Raw genomic sequence first — 6,345 nt, forward strand, 5'->3', positions numbered from 1 at the left:
GGGTGGTAACTTCTATGTTACAAATGCCATGGCATTTGTAAACTGGCATGGCATTGGGTGGGAGTGTCTTCTGCTAATGGACAATAAGGGCAGCTATGGATATCTTTTAATGCCATCTGCTGGTTCTTGCCAGTTTCTTCACTTCATCCTGTTGGAATTAAGAAATAAGTCCTGCTGATCCTCTATCTCAATAAGATCCAAGAACAACCTCTTTTTAATACTTGAGGCACTGTAACGCAGTGGCATAGTTTATATTCTCTAACGGAACAATAAAAAACTAGAAAATAGCAAAGGTAAATTCTGACCAGAGGGAGATATAGAAGTTTAAAAGAAGATGACTCATTTATTTCATCCTTTTGTTGTAACATGTACAAGTTATTTTTTAAGATGTAACAGTTGGAACCTATGGTACCTAACTCCAGGAACAATGGTGACTATTTTTTAATGTTGAAGGTAAAGGAAGAGCTATCACAAGGCAAAGATCCAAGAAGTTTCTCAGCACATGAGTAGCATCTTCCACGGACCCCTTGGGATCCAGAAGGGGTCAAATCCCTCAGTTATATGTTATAGCTCCATGTAGCTTTCTTTATGACAACCACAAACATGCAATATATTTTGTGGTTATTTAATTTGTGCCTTTCACACCTCCTCAACAATAAGCTTCATAAGAGCAAGAACCTGTTTGTTTTGGCTTACCATTTAATCCCCAGTTTCTAGCAAAGGAATTGACATATAATACAAACCCAATAATAGTTGGCAAATAAATAAATGAAAAAAAAAGAAATAATGATAGTTAACGTCTATTGACTCTTTCTATGCCAACAACAACCATGGCTTATGGACCCAAGAAGCATCTGACGTTGGTTGCAGCTCCAACCATGGGATTCTGGATAAACTGACTGGTGTGTTTGCTTCTTGTCCATTTACTAGTCCCCATAAGCTGAAACAGTCTCTCCCCGTCATCACTTTTCCTAAGGAAGAGACTTACATACACACACCCTGACAATGCTCCAATTAAAAGACACAGATTGGCAAATTGGATACAGAGTCAAGACCCATCAGTATGCTGCATTCAAGAGACCCACCTCACATACAGAGACACATATAGGCTCAAAATAAAGGGATAGAGGAAGATCTACCAAGAAAATGGAAAGCAAAAAAAAAAAACAGGGGTTGCAATCCTAGTCTCTGATAAAACAGACTTTAAGCCAACAAAGAACGAAAGAGACAAAGAAGGTCATTACATAATGGTAAAGGGATCAATTCAACAAGAAGGGCTAACTATCCTAAATATATATGCACCCAATACAGGAGCACCCAGATTCATAAAGCAAGTCCTTAGAGACCTAAAAGGAGACTGAGATTCCCACACAATAATAATGGGAGACTTTAACACCCCACTGTCAGTATTAGACAGATCAACAAGACAGAATGTTAACAAGGATATTCAGGACTTGAACTCAGCTCTGCACCAAGCAGACCTAATAAACATCTACAGAACTCTCCACCCCAAATCAACAGAATATACATTCTTCTCAGCACCACATCACACTTATTCCAAAATTGACCACATAGTTGGAAGTAAAGCACTCCTCAGCAAATGTAAAAGAACAGAAATCACAACAAACTGTCTTTCAGACCACAGTGCAATCAAATTAGTACTCAGGATTAAGAAACTCACTCAAAATTGCACAACTACATGGAAACTGAACAACCAGCTCCTGAATGACTACTGGGTAAATAATGCAATGAGGCCAAGCATGGTGGCTCATGCCTGTAATCCCAGCACTTTGAGAGGCCGAGGTGGGTGGATCACGAGGTCAGGAGATCGAAACCATCCTGGCTAACATGATGAAATGCCATCTCTACTGCAAATACAAAAACAATGAGCCAGGCGTGTAGTCCCAGCTACTCGGGAGGCTGAGGCAGGAGAATGGTGTAAACCCAGGAGGTGGAGCTTGCAGTGAGTGAGCAGAGATTGTGCCACTGCACTCCAGCCTGGGTGACAGAGTGAGACTCTGTCAAAAAGAAAAAAAAAAAACGAAATGAAGGCAGAAATAAAGATGTTCTTTGAAACCAATGAGAACAAAGACACAATGTACCAGTATCTCTGGGATACATTTAAAGCGGTATGTAGAGGGAAATTTATAGCACTAAATGGCCACAACAGAAAGCAGAAAAGATCTAAAATCAACACCCTAACTTCACAATTAAAAAAACTAGAGAAGCAAGAGCAAACAAATTCAAAAGCTAGCAGAAGGCAAGAAATAACTAAGATCAGAGCAGAACTGAAAGAGATAGAGACACACACACACAAAAAAACCCCTCCAAAAATCAATGAATACAGGAATACCTTATTCATTGATTATTCTAGACCAATGGAACAGACCAGAGGCCTCAGAAATAACACCACAAATTTACAACTATCTGATCTTTGACAAACCTGACAAAAACAAGAAGTGAGGAAAGGATTCCCTATTTAATAAATGGTGCTGGGAAAACTGGCTAGCCATATGTAGAAAGCTGAAACTAGATCCCTTCCTTACAACTTATACAAACATTAATTCAAGATGGATTAAAGACTTAAATGTTAGATCTAAAACCATAAAAACCCTAGAAGAAAACCTAGGCAATACCATTCAGGACATAGGCACGGGCAAGGACTTCATGTCTAAAACACCAAAAGCAATGGCAACAAAAGCCAAAATAGACAAATGGGATCTAATTAAACTAAAGAGTTTCTGCACAGCAAAAGAAACTACCATCAGAATGAACAGGCAACCTACAGAATGGGAGAAAATTTTTGCAATCTACCCATCTGACAAAGGGCTAACATCCAGTATCTACAAAGAACTTAAACAAATTTACAACAAAAAATCAAACAACCCCACCAAAAAGTTGGCAAAGGATATGAACAGACACTTTTCAAAAGAAGACATTTATGCAGCCAACAGACAAATGAAAAAATGCTCATCATCTCTGGCCATCAGAAAAACGCAAATCAAAACCACAATGAAATACCATCTCACATCAGTTAGAATGGTGATCATTAAAAAGTCAGGAAACAACAGGTGCTGGAGAGGATGTGGAGAAATAGGAATGCTTTTACACTGTTGGTGGGACTGTAAACTAGTTCAACCATTGTGGAAGACAGTGTGGCGATTCCTCAAGGATCTAGAACTGGAAATACCATTTGACACAGCGATCCCATTAATGGGTATATACCCAAAGGATTATAAATCATGCCACTATAAAGATGCATGCACACGTATGTTTATTGTGGCACTCTTCACAATAGCAAAGACTTGGAACCAACCCAAATGTCCGTCAATGATAGACTGGATAAAGAAAATGTGGCATATATACACCATGGAATACTCTGCAGCCATAAAAAAGGATGAGTTTATTTCCTTTGTAGGGACATGGATAAAGCTGGAAACCATCATTCTCAGCAAACTATCGCAAGGACAGAAAACCAAACACTGCATGTTCTCACTCATAGGTGGGAAATGAACAATAAGAACACTTGGACACAGGGTGGGGAACACTACACACCAGGGCCTGTTGTGGGGTGGGGGAGTGGGGGAGGGTTAGCATTAGGAGAAATACCTAATGTAAATGATGAGTTAATGGGGGCAGCAAACCAACACAGCACATGTATACATATGTAACAAACCTGCACATTGTGCACATGTACCCTAGAACTTAGAGTATTATAAAATAAAATCCTTAAACAAATTTACAAGAAAAAGAAACAACCCCATTAAAAAGTGAGGAAAGGACATGAAGAGACACTTCTCAAAAGAAGACATACATGTGGCAAACAAACATATGAAAAAAAGCTCAACATCACTGATCATCAGAAAAATGCAAATCAAAACCACAGTGAGATACCATCTCACAGCAGTCAGAATGGCTAATTAAAAAGTCAAAAAACACCAGATACTGGCAAGGTTGTGGGGAAAAAGGAACACATTTACACTGTTGGTGGGAATGTAAATTAGTTCAACCATTGTGGAAGACAGTGTCACGATTCCTCAAAGACCTAGAGGCAGAAATACCACTTGATGCAGCAATCCCATTACTGGATATATACCCAAAGGAATATGAATCATTCTATTATAAAGGTACATTAACACATATGTTCATTGCAGGACTATTCACAATAGTAAAGGCATGGAATCAACCTAAATGCCCATCAATAATAGACTGGGTAAAGAAAATATGGTACATATACACCATGGAATACTATGCAGCCATAAAAAGGAATGAGATCATGTCTTTTGCAGGAGCATGGATGGCACTGGAAGCCATCATTCTCAGCAAACTAATGCAGAAACAGAAAACCAAACACTGCATGTTCTCACTTATAAGTGGGAGTTAAATGATGAGAACACATGGACATACACTGGAGCCTGTTGGAAGTTGCAGGATGAGAGAAAGGAGAGCTTCAGGAAGAATAGCTAATGGATGCTGGCTTAATACTTAGGTAATGAGATGATCTGTACAGCAAATCACCATGGCACATGTTTACCTGTGTAACAAACCTGCACATCCTGCACATGTACCCCTGAACTGAAATAAAAGTTGGATAAAAAAGAAAGATTTGCATGCAGTGGTTCATTAAGATCAATGGCAAGGTCTGAACTGATATAACCTATCCTGCTGGATTCATGAATGTCATCAGCATTGATAAGACTGAAGAGAATTTTTGTCTGTTGTATGACACCAAAGGTCACTTTGGTGTTCATCATACCATACCTGAGGAGGCCAAGTACAAGTTGTGCAAAGTGAGAAAAATATCTGTGGTCACAAAAGGAATCCCTCATCTGGTGATTCACGATGATCACACCATCTGCTACTCAGATCCACTCATCAAGGTAAATGACACCATTCAAATTGATTTGGAGACAGGCAAGATTACAGATTGCATCAAGTTCAACACTGGTAACTTGTTGACACTGGTATCCTGTGACTGGAGATGCTACCTTGGGAAGAATTGGTGTGATCATGAACCGAGAGAAACATTCTAGATCTTTTGATGTGGTGAATGTGAAAGATGCCAATGGAAACAGCTTTGCCACCCAGCTCTCGAACATTTTTGTTTTTGACAATGGCAACAAACCATGGATTTCTCTTCCCAATGAAAGGGCGTCCACCTCGCCATTGCTGAAGAGAGACAAAACTGATGGCCAAATAGAGCAGTGGGTGAAATGGTCTCTAGACATGTTAGAGAGATCTTAGTACTTAATTAAAGTTAATACAGCATGAAGAAAAAAAATATTGAAAGTTTCCTACATACCAGACGCTGTACTGAGCAGTTCACATGCAGCTGAACGATAAAACAGACACCTCATTATCCTCCTTACTTAGATGATGAGATAGGCTGGGTCACTTGCCCAAGGTCACTCAACTAGAAAGGTGCAGAGTTGGAGAGGTTCAAAAGTTAGTCTTGATTACTCTGGACACATGCTCTATGCACTCTGTTCTTTGTTCTTCTTGTTTTTAATCTCATCTTATTGGTTGAGTAGCCCCTCTTCTACTGTAATAGCACATTATAGAAAAGAATAATGGTCAGATTTCATAAGTTGTAGTCACATCAAGAAAAGCGATTTCAAGCTGTAATGTTGGTTCTTTCTTAACTATGACTTCAATCCTTAGGAGTGAGGAGAAAAGCTCAACCTATCCGACATTCTCTCTAAGAACCTAAGGCCACAGACACATTGTAGAACGCTGACACAGGAATTTCTGACAAAGAAAGGACATATGAGTGTGTCCATAAGTATTAACACCTAAGTGTAAAGAGTAAAAACAACATTCTGAAACAAAGAACCACTCCAAAAGGAGTAAAATTTGCAACTATAAAAGGGGAATATTGGGAAGGTTCTCTCTCCTGTAGTTTGTTTACCAGCCTCAGTGTTTATAGAAATATGATCATCCCAGGCCTAATAATACTTACATTATAGTTTTTTATTGTTTAAATAATACTTTGTGACAGGGGTTTTCAACTTTAGTAGTATTGACATTTGAGACTGGACAGCTCTGTTGTGGGGGATGGGCGCTGTCCTATGCATTGTAGGATGTTTAACAGCAACCTTTAGCCACTAGATGCCAGTAACACTCCCATAATTGAGACAATCAAAATGTTTCCAAACATTGCCAAATATTCCCTAGGGGAGCAAAATTGTTTCTGGTTAAGAACAAATGCATCTGGGGAAATTTCTACCAATTTTTTTTTTTTTTTTTTTTTTTTGAGAGAGAGAGTCTCGCTCTGTCACCCAGGCTGGAGTGCAGTGGCGCGATCTCAGCTCACTGCAACCTCTGCCTCCCAGGTTCAAGTGATTC

General features: G+C 39.2%; 1 pseudogene; it reads left to right on the forward strand.

Annotated features, from left to right (window-relative positions):
- The first annotated feature begins 830 nt into the window (after positions 1 to 830).
- LOC100460067 (small ribosomal subunit protein eS4, X isoform-like) lies at positions 831 to 5,212 on the forward strand (annotated as a pseudogene).
- Positions 5,213 to 6,345: the final 1,133 nt, after the last annotated feature.

Source organism: Pongo abelii, chromosome 10 (genome assembly GCF_028885655.2).
Source record: "Pongo abelii isolate AG06213 chromosome 10, NHGRI_mPonAbe1-v2.0_pri, whole genome shotgun sequence".
In the NCBI taxonomy this organism is placed as follows: domain Eukaryota; kingdom Metazoa; phylum Chordata; class Mammalia; order Primates; family Hominidae; genus Pongo; species Pongo abelii.